The following is a 13,287-nucleotide window of genomic DNA, read 5'->3' as shown; positions in this document are numbered from 1 at the left end:
CCTCACAGACGCACGTGCAGGCCTTACAATCAATACATATATACAGCGCCGCACCCTCCAGGGTGTGATATCGAGAGAGAGACAGAGGGCTCCGCTGGTGATGCATCAGGAAGTAATTGATAGGCCCCTATCAACTTACACAGACGAATTCACAGTGTGGGAATGCAATGCTGCGTGGAAAGTGTTTGACTTATATAGCCCCTGCAAAAAATGTTATTGGTAATACAAGTAGAAAAGTCAAAGTGATTTCCTGCTCAAATGAGCATTGAGCCATTAGGCGCTTATCTCTCTGCAGTTTTCGGCCCTGAGTCTGTGGGTGGAAATTCCACATTCCTATAGCAGGGGCGAGTCAATCCATTTAAACAACAATTGTTTATTTCCCCACGACGAGGTTTCTAATTTCATTGACTCCGGGGTGGATGATGGGATGGGGTCAACGCCCCGACCACGAGTTGAACTCGCAAGCTCCACGTTTGCGAGCCGCACGCTCTACCGTCGAGCCACCTGGCTGGTGATGAGTGATATGCTATCAGTGTGTGTACGTATGTTAAACTTCTTTCGCACCGTACGTAGCCAACTGTGCTAATCGGAGGTGCGGGCGAAGGGCAACAAAGCGAACACAAAAAACAGTTCTAAATGAAATGAGTTTTTCAATCGAGATGATTTAAAAGCGCACAGCTCCCAGCGGCTGACTAATATCGGGAAGGAAGAGCGTTCCAGACGGCCGCAGAAGCGCATTCGAAAGCGCCGCGCGATTGCGGTGACCGATTCGATGGTTGAGCCGAAAGCCGCTGCTGCTACTGCGAGGATGATCGGAGTCCGCGCGATGCCTTTAACGCTCCTTTGTCGTGTTTGAAACAAACACGATAACTTCAGACTCTGTCTTCTCGACAGACCTGTTCTCCACCTGAGGACGGCTGCTTGTGTTGTGGCCGAAACGTCGTGAGAATTATTTTATTAGTTTATTATTTTTTTATTTTTTTATTTCCATTCTACGTGACTTTACCGAAAGAACCAAGAAGAAGTACCTACGTGGTCAATCAAACTCGGAGTTTCCCGCTAAGGCAACGGGTGTTTGCTGAGACTCCAAACCGGGATCTCGGCGGTACTGACTCGTACATCTGATTCCCCCTGAGCCATCTGGCCACAAAACTGCTCTTTATTTTTTAATTATCATTATTACATTTACAATTGAACTTAAACAATGCTGCACTGCGGATTCACCAGATGTAATTGGTGACTTCCTCCTCTCTACGCCACAGACAATCAGCTTGAAACAAACACGATAACTGCACAGACGTAGTGAGTGTTGGGGTGAAGCGTTTCGCGACTGTGTGTGGGTGGGGGAGCGGTGGTGTAGTGGTTAGCGCACTGCATTACAAACCCCACTACCCGAGTTCGACTCCCGCTCACAGCCAACACCAGTGACGATTATCTGAACCAGTCCTACGCCTCCCTCTTAGGTCGACTCAGCCTCAAATTAGAACTTTGGGCGATGTGTAAACATCAGCATTGAGATACAAAGGCGGCCGGGCGTGGTGCCGTGTCGGCCTTCATATAGGTGCTCATCGCTAACAGCACTTGGCCCAATAGTCCGTCAAGGCTACACGGGAGATCTTTGTCTGTGTTGTGTGTGTGTGGTGCATCTACCGCTCATCTCAGTGAGCCGACCCATGGCTCCAACTGGCTCTGTCCCGAGACCTCCTCCCGTCAACGGCGAGCCTTCGACACTTCACGTGGCGGCCTCAAGGTGCACCTAGCCTGGCACGGCGGTGGCGTCACCGCCACTTTGCGGCGAACGGCGGCGGCCCTTGGGTGTTGTTTGAAACGTCCGGGGTGAGGCATCAGACTCCGCCGGGAGCTCGTTAATGAAGGGGCCCCCCACCCCCCGCCCCCCTCTAATGCCTTTGCCTCCCTGGAGGCGACGGTGCGAGGTTGAAGCCGTTGGGGCTCCACAGGTGATGCTCATGCGCAGCTCCGCAAATTTCCCCTTTGGAGGTCAGAGGCATCATCAATGACTTCTCTCTCTCTCTCTCGGTCTTTTTCTCTCGCGCGCGCGCGCCCACCAAGATCGCTCCTCTTATTTATTTCCACTGGGCAGCCTTAGATTTTTTTTTTAATCTCACATCTATATTGTAACACCATGGTGGGGGGGGGGGGGCGGCAAAGCACACGGGGAGAAATTCCAACAACAGCAGCAACAAGGATCTAGTTTAATTCGAACAATCTGAGTACGAAACGTCGTGCTCGGATTGTAAACGTTGTGGCTTTGCTCGCCAACGCACCGGTGTTGCTGTACTCGTGACGAATTGGCCACGTTCTGTTTACGTGACAAAACCCTTACTAATTGGCTGTGTCGGGTGGTGGCGGGTTTAACGACACATGTATCCATTAACGCGATCTAACCCAAGAAAACCTCCTGTATTATGGACAATGATCCAACAGAAAAAAAATCCGCGGACATCCAATTCCGGAACGGTGGAACCACATTGAAGGTGGCGACACGAATCGAGATGAAAGGAGTAGCACCCCCCTCCTCCTCTAATGCCCCAGCTAAGTTGGGGGGGGGGGGGTAGACGATTTAAATAGGGAGCGGAGACAGGGTTGGGGAACCTCATCTAGGGGAAGATAAGGAGAGGTTTTACCATTTCTGGCAATAAAACAGGAGGTGTCAAGATGCTCAAACACCAAACAGATGATCTCTTTTTGCGAGGCATCAAGTCTGCATTAACCACACGCGCTTGTGGCAACAACAGAAACCCTGCGAACAAACATGCTCTGATAATATACGCACGGTCCTTGCAACTGCTTGGCCTCCACTAGAGACGGCCTTTTTCATGGCCGTCTCTCACCAGTTCCAGTATAGACCAAAGAACAGCACAAGGCGAACCAGTGACAAAGACAAGGCGGGAATAAAAACACTCAACAACTGTTTTCTTCCCATTGGAACCTTATTTGCCAGTAAAAAATATGATAATTGTTTTTTTACCCTTCTATCTGGCAACAAAACTGACACCTTTTTTACAAGGAGTCATGTTTGCATAGACCACAATACCCATGTGAGACTAGGCTCTAAGGAAAGCTGTCTCGGGTGTGGACCAATCAACTTCAAGGACAGTGCACATTTTTCAGAGTTATGTTTTTTGTTTGCATTATGGCTGCAGGTATTGTGGTCTATGCAAACATGACTCCTTGTAAAAAACGGTGTCAGTTTTGTTGCCAGATAGAAGGGTAAAACAACAATTATCAACTGTTTTCTTTTTGCCAGAAAGGGAAAAAACATATTCTTCTTATTTTTTGTCATTTTGGATACTGGCACAAAGGTCCCATAGAGACACGAAGGGAAGGCCCTGGGTGGACAGAGGGGGTGGGAGAAGAGGGGTTAAACAACGGAAGAGGGGGGGGGGGTACAGATACAACCTCTCAGAATTAAAGTAAAATTAAGCTACATACGGCTCGAGGGCTTGCATGCCGGAGCTGCTCTCGCTCCCAATTGGGCAGCTTTAATGTTTAACACCGACAGCGATGCCCAAAGTGGCTCTATTGGGTGGGGGGGGGGGGCAGGCTGAGACTGCGGGTTCAGAGCGCTGCGCTCAGAAACCCGGCGACCCGAGTTCGATTCCCGCTCACGGCCACCAACATCAACATCATCGAAGATTATCTGAACCGGTCCTAGGTCTCCCCCCCCCCCCACGCCTAGGTCGACTCAGCTTCCAAGTGGGTGCGATGTGTGTTTATCGCCACTGGCGAGACAAAGACGGCCGGGCGTGGTGCTGGCCACCCACTCCCATCGTGTAAGCGCTGCCGGCCTTCATAGGCGCTCGCCAACGACACTTGCCACAACATTCTTCTAAGGATATGCGGGGGATCTATGTCTTTGCAGTTGCACAAAAGTGCCGGGACAAGTTGTTTTTGTTGTTGTTGTTGCGAGCAACGACCGATGATCAAACCGCCTTGAATGCACCCTGAATGTGATCGGTTCCTCGGAAGCACAAAAAATGGGGGCAATCGGAGCGACGCTCGATCGTGCTGGGAGGGGGGAAAAGACCGACACATTTCTGCAACTGAGCAAGGTTTAAGTTTTTTCAGTTTCATTTATTTGGTATAGCCATGTGAGCCATGCGGCTCTTGACTCACTCGGGTGCAACCGCAACAAACAAAAATATGAACAAGAAAACATCTTAAAGTGACTACACGCAACAGAAAAATCCAGGAAAAAACAGCAATTTCTTCCAGAAAAAAAGTCGTATTTCAACGCTGTGTGAAAAAATTCCAGTGGGATGCACGTCAAACAATAACAACCACAAGACAATTTAGAATAAAGTTATCATTCTAATTCTGTACTACAACAAACAAATATGGCTAAACCAAAACGTTTTCAAAATCACCAACATAAAGCTATAAAAACAATGTAACAGTGATCATAGGAACTGTGATTCAAATTTAACAATAAACGATACACGTAACATGTACGACCAAAAGGTCATGGGGACTTGAGAAACGCGACGATGGGAGGGATGGAGTTCCAAAGTCAGGCAGTCCCGATTAGCCCAAACATGGAGGCTGAGCACGGCACGCGTGAGACGAAACGGTGGAGCTTGTAGAGAAAGTCCCTAACGCCTGGGGGAAGGCATCCAGGCGTGACGATCTCGAGTGGCAATGCCCACGACCATATAACCTTGATAGAACTCCACGAGTAAAATCTGCATTGGAGTCGCCGGTTATCAAATCGGCGTAAGGCACTGGCCACACGAGCGCACAATGTCCGCCTGCGCCACGTAACGAGCCTACGATCAGTGTCCCCGAACTCCCCATGATTCTCTAAGTGCCATCCTCACGCGCGCGCGCATGTTTATACTGCACACCGCCGCAGTGGCGAGCGCGCAAAAAAAAACCCAAAAAAAAATTAACCCGTAAAAACAAAGTTTTTCACTATAAATCCTTTATATGCGTGGCGGCTAGAGTCCTCTCGTCCTCTGGCTTGAGATGGCTGCCACCTATGGGTCAGATGATTGCCTGCCACCATTAAGCAATTGGTAATTAAATATAATTAATTTTTTCCTAAAAAGTCTAACATTTTGGGAAAAAATTTCACGAAAATAAATTGTCACGCACAAAATGTCAGCTCGATTGGATCACGGGAAGTGGGTTAAAAAACGACCGAAAGATTTGCACGGTCGTAAGCGCGCAAGCAAGCAAGCAAGTGAACTTAATATAAAGGATTTAATAAAGCGAGATGATGACATTCCTGGAACAGTTCCAGATTGTTGCGGCAGGGAACACTTTTTTTTAAACCCACACGGGCGACGATAATGAATGATGATCGGAGCCCATTCCTCGCGCCCCCCCACACCTGCGAACGACGGCTGGTCGCTGTGGGGCGTAGGTAGGTGTGGTGGTGGTCGTGGTACAACACGGAGACTTGGCATTAATGTCCGGTGACAGCTCTGCTGTGTGGAAGTCCACCCCCTCTCCCCAGAGAAGCCACACTGCGGGGCAGCTGCTCTCATATAAACAGTGGTGCTGGTGGTGATGGGGGGGGGGGGTGTCTCAGCTCTGTGAGCTCGTCCTCGTGCGGACGAACAGGTGAGCGGCTCGTAAAGGTGCCTTCTACACAGACACGGCCCTCGACTCCATGCCCTGTAGCTCTCTGGTGTGTTGATGTGGCCACCCAGCCACCACCCCCCCACCCTTCTGTACCGTTCCGACCTTCGTATCGGTCCTCGCTGGTCAAAAAAAAGCTGTATCTTTGTCTTATTTGGTATGTGCTGGGCTATGAATCCGTCCACCCGAGTTCGATTCCCGCTCACGGCCACCAACACCCAGTGACGATTATCTGAACCGCTCCTGGGCCTCCCTTAGATGGTCTCAGCCTGAAATGAGTACCTGGTGTGGTGTGTAAACATCACCACTGGGGAGACAAAGGCGGTCGGGCGTGGCGATGGCCACCGACCCCTCGTGTGCCGTGCCGGCCTTCGTAGGTGCTCGCTAACAGCACTTGCTCCAAAAGTCTGTAAAAGCGTACACGGGGGATCTTTGTATTTGCCAACTTACCAAGCACTCTCTGTCTCTGTGTGTCGGTCTACTCGTTACTAGGGATTCGTGACCTGGATGATGAAGCGACTTCACTGTTCCTGATTTTGGCCTTCGCTGTGACGTTGGCTGAACACTCTCCTCCCGGCCCCACGCGTGTATGTGTGGTGAACTTCTTTCGCTAATCCGAGGCCCACGTACACCACGCTCCTACCATCTCAGTCTCTCTTCATTTCTCATTCCACTACCCACCGTGTCTCCAGGTGTCCCCTGTTGGTTTCTGCCCTTCGACGACGGTGCAGAGCCTGGGGTTTTTGTTTCCTCTTTCTCTCATCAACGTCGCCGGTTCATGCTCCCCTCCCTGGCCGTGGCATGTGCTCGCCCACGAGTTTTTGCCAAGCGTTGCGCTTGTTGTCGTTGTTGTTGTTGTTGTTGTCGTTGTTGTTGTCGTTACAAGGGCACGGGACATGCTGGCGTGCCACGTGCCCGCGTGTTGTGTAAAAGAAGACATCGATTCCCGCTCACGGCCAACGCGCAGTGACAATTATTATCTGAACCGGCGCTGGGCCTTCCCCTAAGTGGACTCAGTCTCAAATTGCAGTGCGTAAAAAAAGAACATCGCGAACTGGGGAGACGAAGGCGGTCGGGCGTGGTGCTGGTCGCCCTCTCGTGTACCGTGTCGACCTTCATAAGTGCTCGCTAACAGCCCGCTGAACGCCTGTGTCTTTGCCTTTGTGTGTGAGCGGATTCGCGTATGAGTGGGTTCGCGTGTGAGCCGGTTTGTGTGTCACGGGCTCGCGCACTGAATTACAAACCCCACTGGCACTGAGGACAGGGCCATTCCGAACCATCGGTCGTCGATTGGTGGGATTGTAAACATGGCCTGAGCCACACCTAGGTTGACTCGGCCTAAAATAAATACGTTGGTGTAGACGCCAGTCAACAGCCCCTCCGCAATGCTCCAATCTGCGTTGAACTTGTAACACGTGCTCGCTGACAGCACTTGCCCACGCAGTATATACACACACGCAGGTTTCCCTCGCTTTACGCGGGTTCCATTTGTGCGATTTCGCGTACGTGCAACTCACCTATTTCTACCCAAAAGCCGCTCTATTGTGCGGATTGATTTCGCTCACTCATTTGCGGCTCTGCGGGGGGGGGGGCAACATGTTGTGTGTGCCGTGTTCGGCAGGCAGCTGTCTCGTGCGGTTTCGTGTGGTGCGCCTTTTTTCTGGGACGCAACTACCGCGTAATAATTTTCCTTGAGGTCCTGTCGGCGGCGTATATTGAACTTTCTTCGCACCGCACGTAGCCAACCGCGCTAATCGGAGGCGCGAGAGAAGGACGACAAACTAGACACAAAAATCAGTTCTCAATAAACGAGTCTTCAATTTAGTGCACACCTCCAGTGGTTCCCCAAAATCGGAAGGAAGAGCGTGTTCCAGACGGCCGCAGAAGCGCATCTGAAAGCGCGAGCGACGGTTTAAAGTTTCAAGTTTCAAGTTCATGTATTAAGTATAGCCCTGTGAGCCATTCGGCTCTTGAATCGGGTGCAACCGCAACAAACAAAAACATGAACAAAAAACATCTTAAAGTAAATATGTGACTAAGTGCAAACAGAAAATCCAAGCAGCGGCGGTGCAACTGCACCGTAGGTCACGGTCCGGAGTGACCCAAACTGCCTACGAAGAAGTCGGGGGAGGAAAATCGGACAGGCACCGCACCGCGTGTTCGTGTGTGTGTGGGCGGGCGGGGGGGTACCGTTGCGAATGTCTCAATGCGCCGACGTCACCGAGGACAACTCCGTGCTGCTCTACCTCCTGCCGCTGGGGCTACTGGCGCTCGTGATCGCCGGCACGGTGGCCTTGCTGGGCGCCGTGCTCGCGCTGCCCGGCCTGCGCACCACGCCACGACACCTGCTCTTCGCCAACCTCGTGGGGGCCGAGCTCATGGACATGAGTTTCACGGCGTCGGTGGCCGCGTTCGACGGCTGGTCGATCGTGCAGGAGATGTTTGCGGCTCGGCAGATGGTTCAGCAGCAGCAGCAGCAGGCGGCAGAGGCGGCGGTGGTGCCACCTGTTCCTCCGAACGGGACGTGGTACGACCTTCGACCCGAAGGTTCGACTCGTGGTTAACGGCGTGAGGGATGATGAGGCTTCTGGTTTGGTTTGAGATGGGGGGTGGCATGGGCTCGATGGACAAGTTTCAAGTTCATTTATTTGGTATAGCCCTGTGAGCTATTCGGCTCTTGAATCGGGTGCAACCGCAACAAACAAAAAACAAAAACATGGGAGAGGGCGTGGACACTCTGGCCTGCCTGAATTCTGTGCACAATTACGACAAGAATGATGCGATATAGATCGGTGTTTTATTCTGAAAACGCTGACATTGGTTCTATTTCAGTTATAACATGGCGTAGCGGTTAGCGCGCTGCGCTATGAACCCGGAGACACAAGTTCGATTCTCGCTCACGGCCAACACCAGTGACGATTATTTGAACCGGTCCTGGGCCTCTCCTATGTCAACTCAGCCTCAAATGTGTACCTTGTGCGATGTATAAACATCGCCAGTGGGGAGACAAAGGCGACCAGGCGTGGTGCTGACTTCCCCACCCACTCGTATACCGTTCCGGCCTTCATAGGTGCTCGCTAACAGCACTTGCCCCAACAGTCTGTGAAGGATTTTCAGGGGAATCTTCGTTTGTCTTCTTGATTCACCCACGACTCGAGCCCCTGTGCTTCCTGGGACCAGCGTGTTAGCGCATTGTGAGAGTCTGAATGAAAGATATAACTAAGTCCGTACAAATTTCGATTTAAAGCTTTCGTGACTGCACTGATTCGTCTTCTTGGTTCTTTCGGTAAAGTCGCGTAGAAGGGAAATAATAAAATAATAAAAAATAAAACATAATAAAATAATTCTCACTATTATTTTATTATGTTTTATTTTTTATTATTTTATTATTTCCCTTCTACGTGACTTTACCGAAAGATCCAAGAAGATAAGTCCGTACATTTAGGACGACAGTTGAGGCACGGTTAGGTTAAAGATTTAGATCACGGCCAATAGTCGATTTTATAAAACAAATTGAGAACAACATTCCCTTAGTTCCTATTTAATTCACACCTGGTTTGAATATTCCATGGAGGGTGCAAAGTCACGACCGTATTATATTAAAGTCTGCTTTGAAACCCCATCTCTTTAAAGTGGCCTTCCCTCTTTAGTTTGGTCGATTGTCCCTTGGTTCTGGTTTTGTGTCCTGCTTTTCACGCATTGGGATCCGAGGATGAAATGCCGCATTATAAATTTGAATCATTATTATTGTTGTGCGGAATTGATTGTAAGACGCTCCGGAAAGTAAGACGCACCCAAAACCAGTGCCGGATTATCCTAGCTACTTTGTAGTAGTACATATATATGTAGTAGCTACATGTGTAGTAGCTACATGTGTAGTAGCTACGGGCCCCGCACTTTCAAGGGCCCCGCGCTAAATGCTTTCAAGCTATCAATTCCGGTTCAGTGATTCTGCACTTGCTCTATTGCTATAGTACTATACCGCCTTCAACTTTTATGAACGACTGGGTGTTTGAGGTTAGCAATTTGTCGTATTACAGTGAGGGAAAAAAGTATTTGACCCCCTGCTGATTTTGTACGTTTGCCCACTGACAAAGAAATGATCAGTCTATAATTTTAATGGTAGGTTTATTTGAACAGTGAGAGACAGAATAACAACAAAAAAATCCAGAAAAACGCATGTCAAAAATGTTATAAATTGATTTGCATTTTAATTAGAGAAATAATGGCTGTATAGCAAATGAAAAAAATATAATTACTTTACTGTGCAAGTAAAAAATGTATGTGTTTTAATATTTGTGTTTTTATTTGTTTAGGGCCCCTTCATAACATCATGCTACAGGCCCGCACTAGCTTCATCCGACACTGCCCAAAACGTGTGCCCGGTGTCAATAAAGTTATACAAATCTGACAAAAGGCACACACCCCCCCAACCCCCAACTTGCTTTAAAATAGTGGGGCGGAAAAAGTGCGTCTCACAATCCGGCGAACACGGCAAATATTTTACCACGTCTTTAACCGCATTGCCTTTTATCCGTCCCCTTTCATCTGCCCGACGTTCCGGACAATATATCTTCAGAGCACAAAGATCAAGGAGGGACATTGGCCGAAAACGTCACCGATTAGACATACGGTATTTCCATTCGGCGTAGCGTTATTTACGAACATTCAACATTTTCCAATTTTTTTATCATTTTTTGTAACTACAATCATTTAGAGAGGAGAGATGGAATGGGGGGGGGGGGGGGGAGCGAGGAGGGGGGTCAAGCAGGAGTGGGGGGGGGGGCTTGAGCCATCGGGACTTTAGCAGTGGGGGTACCCCGCCCCCCCACCCTTTACTCTCCTGCGCTACGGGGCGGCGGGGGGGCGACAGCTAACACCGCGTGGTGGCCTCTTCCTCCTCCTCCTCTTTCTCTTCCTCCTCCTTGGCGCTGTTGGGGAGCAGCTGAGCTGGCAAACTCGACGGCGTGGTGGCCGGGCCTCGTGGCCTGCCTCTCGGGGCAGGTGCTGGCCGTGACGCTGCACACGGGCGCCGTGTCGGCCCTCGCCTGCATCTCGCTCGACCGCTACGTGGCCGTGCGACACCCACTCCGATACCTCTCGCTCTGCTCGCCGGAACGCGTCTGCTGGTGACCGCTTCTCTCGCTGCGCCGCTAACGCTGAGGCAGCTTCACCCTCCTGCTCCGACTCCCCTCCTACCACCACCATCATCCTTCATGCAATTAAAATCATCGCTCCTTCGTGCAATTAAAATCATCGCTCCTTCGTGCAATTAAAATCATCGCTCCTTCGTGCAATTAAAATCATCGCTCCTTCATGCAATTAAAATCATCGCTCCTCCGTGCAATTAAAATCATCGCTCCTTCGTGCAATTAAAATCATCGCTCCTTCATGCAATTAAAATCATCGCTCCTTCGTGCAATTAAAATCATCGCTCCTTCGTGCAATTAAAATCATCGCTCCTTCGTGCAATTAAAATCATCGCTCCTTCATGCAATTAAAATCATCGCTCCTTCGTGCAATTAAAATCATCGCTCCTTCATGCAATTAAAATCATCGCTCCTTCGTGCAATTAAAATCATCGCTCCTTCGTGCAATTAAAATCATCGCTCCTTCATGCAATTAAAATCATCGCTCCTTCGTGCAATTAAAATCATCGCTCCTTCGTGCAATTAAAATCATCGCTCCTTCATGCAATTAAAATCATCGCTCCTTCATGCAATTAAAATCATCGCTCCTTCGTGCAATTAAAATCATCGCTCCTTCGTGCAATTAAAATCATCGCTCCTTCATGCAATTAAAATCATCGCTCCTTCGTGCAATTAAAATCATCGCTCCTTCGTGCAATTAAAATCATCGCTCCTTCGTGCAATTAAAATCATCGCTCCTTCGTGCAATTAAAATCATCGCTCCTTCGTGCAATTAAAATCATCGCTCCTTCGTGCAATTAAAATCATCGCTCCTTCATGCAATTAAAATCATCGCTCCTTCGTGCAATTAAAATCATCGCTCCTTCGTGCAATTAAAACCATCGCTCCTTCATGCAATTAAAATCATCGCTCCTTCATGCAATTAAAATCATCGCTTCTTCGTGCAATTAAAATCATCGCTCCTTCGTGCAATTAAAATCATCGCTCCTTCGTGCAATTAAAATCATCGCTCCTTCGTGCAATTAAAATCATCGCTCCTTCGTGCAATTAAAATCATCGCTCCTTCATGCAATTAATATCATCGCTCCTTCGTGCAATTAAAATCATCGCTCCTTCATGCAATTAAAATCATCGCTTCTTCGTGCAATTAAAATCATCGCTCCTTCATGCAATTAATATCATCGCTCCTTCGTGCAATTAAAATCATCGCTCCTTCATGCAATTAAAATCATCGCTTCTTCGTGCAATTAAAATCATCGCTCCTTCGTGCAATTAAAATAATCGCTCCTTCGTGCAATTAAAATCATCGCTCCTTCGTGCAATTAAAATCATCGCTCCTTCGTGCAATTAAAATCATCGCTCCTTCATGCAATTAAGATCATCGCTCCTTCGTGCAATTAAAATCATCGCTCCTTCGTGCAATTAAAATCATCGCTCCTTCGTGCAATTCAAATCATCGCTCCTTCATGCAATTAAAATCATCGCTTCTTCGTGCCATTAAAATCATCGCTTCTTCGTGCAATTAAAATCATCGCTCCTTCGTGCAATTAAAATCATCGCTCCTTCGTGCAATTAAAATCATCGCTCCTTCGTGCAATTAAAATCATCGCTCCTTCGTGCAATTAAAATCATCGCTCCTTCATGCAATTAAGATCATCGCTCCTTCGTGCAATTAAAATCATCGCTCCTTCATGCAATTAAAATCATCGCTCCTTCATGCAATTCAAATCAACGCTCCTTCGTGCAATTAAAATCATCGCTCCTTCGTGCAATTAAAATCATCGCTCCTTCATGCAATTAAAATCATCGCTCCTTCGTGCAATTAAAATCATCGCTCCTTCATGCAATTCAAATCATCGCTCCTTCATGCAATTCAAATCATCGTTCCTTCATGCAATTAAAATCATCGCTCCTTCATGCAATTAAAATCATCGCTCCTTCATGCAATTAAAATCATTGCTCCTTCATGTCCCGCGGTGGTGAGATGTTAACTACCTCGCCTGATATGCAGGAGGGCGTCGGTTCGATCCCGACCCTGACGCCTGCTGCAGTATATTTGGAGTGTGTGTCTCTCTCTCTCTGTGGACGCGTGGGTTTTTCTTCTCCGGATCCTCCGGATTTTCCCCTCCACATTTAGAAACACGCGTTTAGAGTATTTGGCTGCTGTAATTTCCACATGATGATAAGCCACTTTGTTGTGCTATCATTTGTGGCCAAGGCGCTTCTGAAAAATAGCTACACATAGTTCAGTGGGCCATACCTGAAAATTTAAAATAGTTTAAAGTTTTAGTTTATGTGTTACCCGAGTTGGATTCCCGCTCACGGCCACCAACACCAGTGACGCTTATCTGAATAGATCCTGGGCCTCCCCTAGGTCGACTCAGCCTCAAGTGAGTACCCAGTGCGATGTGTAAAACATCGCCACTGGGGAGACAAAGGCGGCCGGGCGTGGTGCTGGCCACCCACCCCCTCGTGTGCCGTGCCGGGATTCATAGGTGCTCTGTTAAGGTTGGGGATCTTCATATTCTTTGGG

The sequence above is a fragment of the Lampetra fluviatilis genome, chromosome 29, assembly GCF_964198595.1.
Source record: "Lampetra fluviatilis chromosome 29, kcLamFluv1.1, whole genome shotgun sequence".
In the NCBI taxonomy this organism is placed as follows: Eukaryota; Metazoa; Chordata; class Hyperoartia; order Petromyzontiformes; family Petromyzontidae; genus Lampetra; species Lampetra fluviatilis.
The sequence above is the reverse complement of the archived record's forward strand: the minus strand, read 5'-3'. Positions refer to the sequence as shown.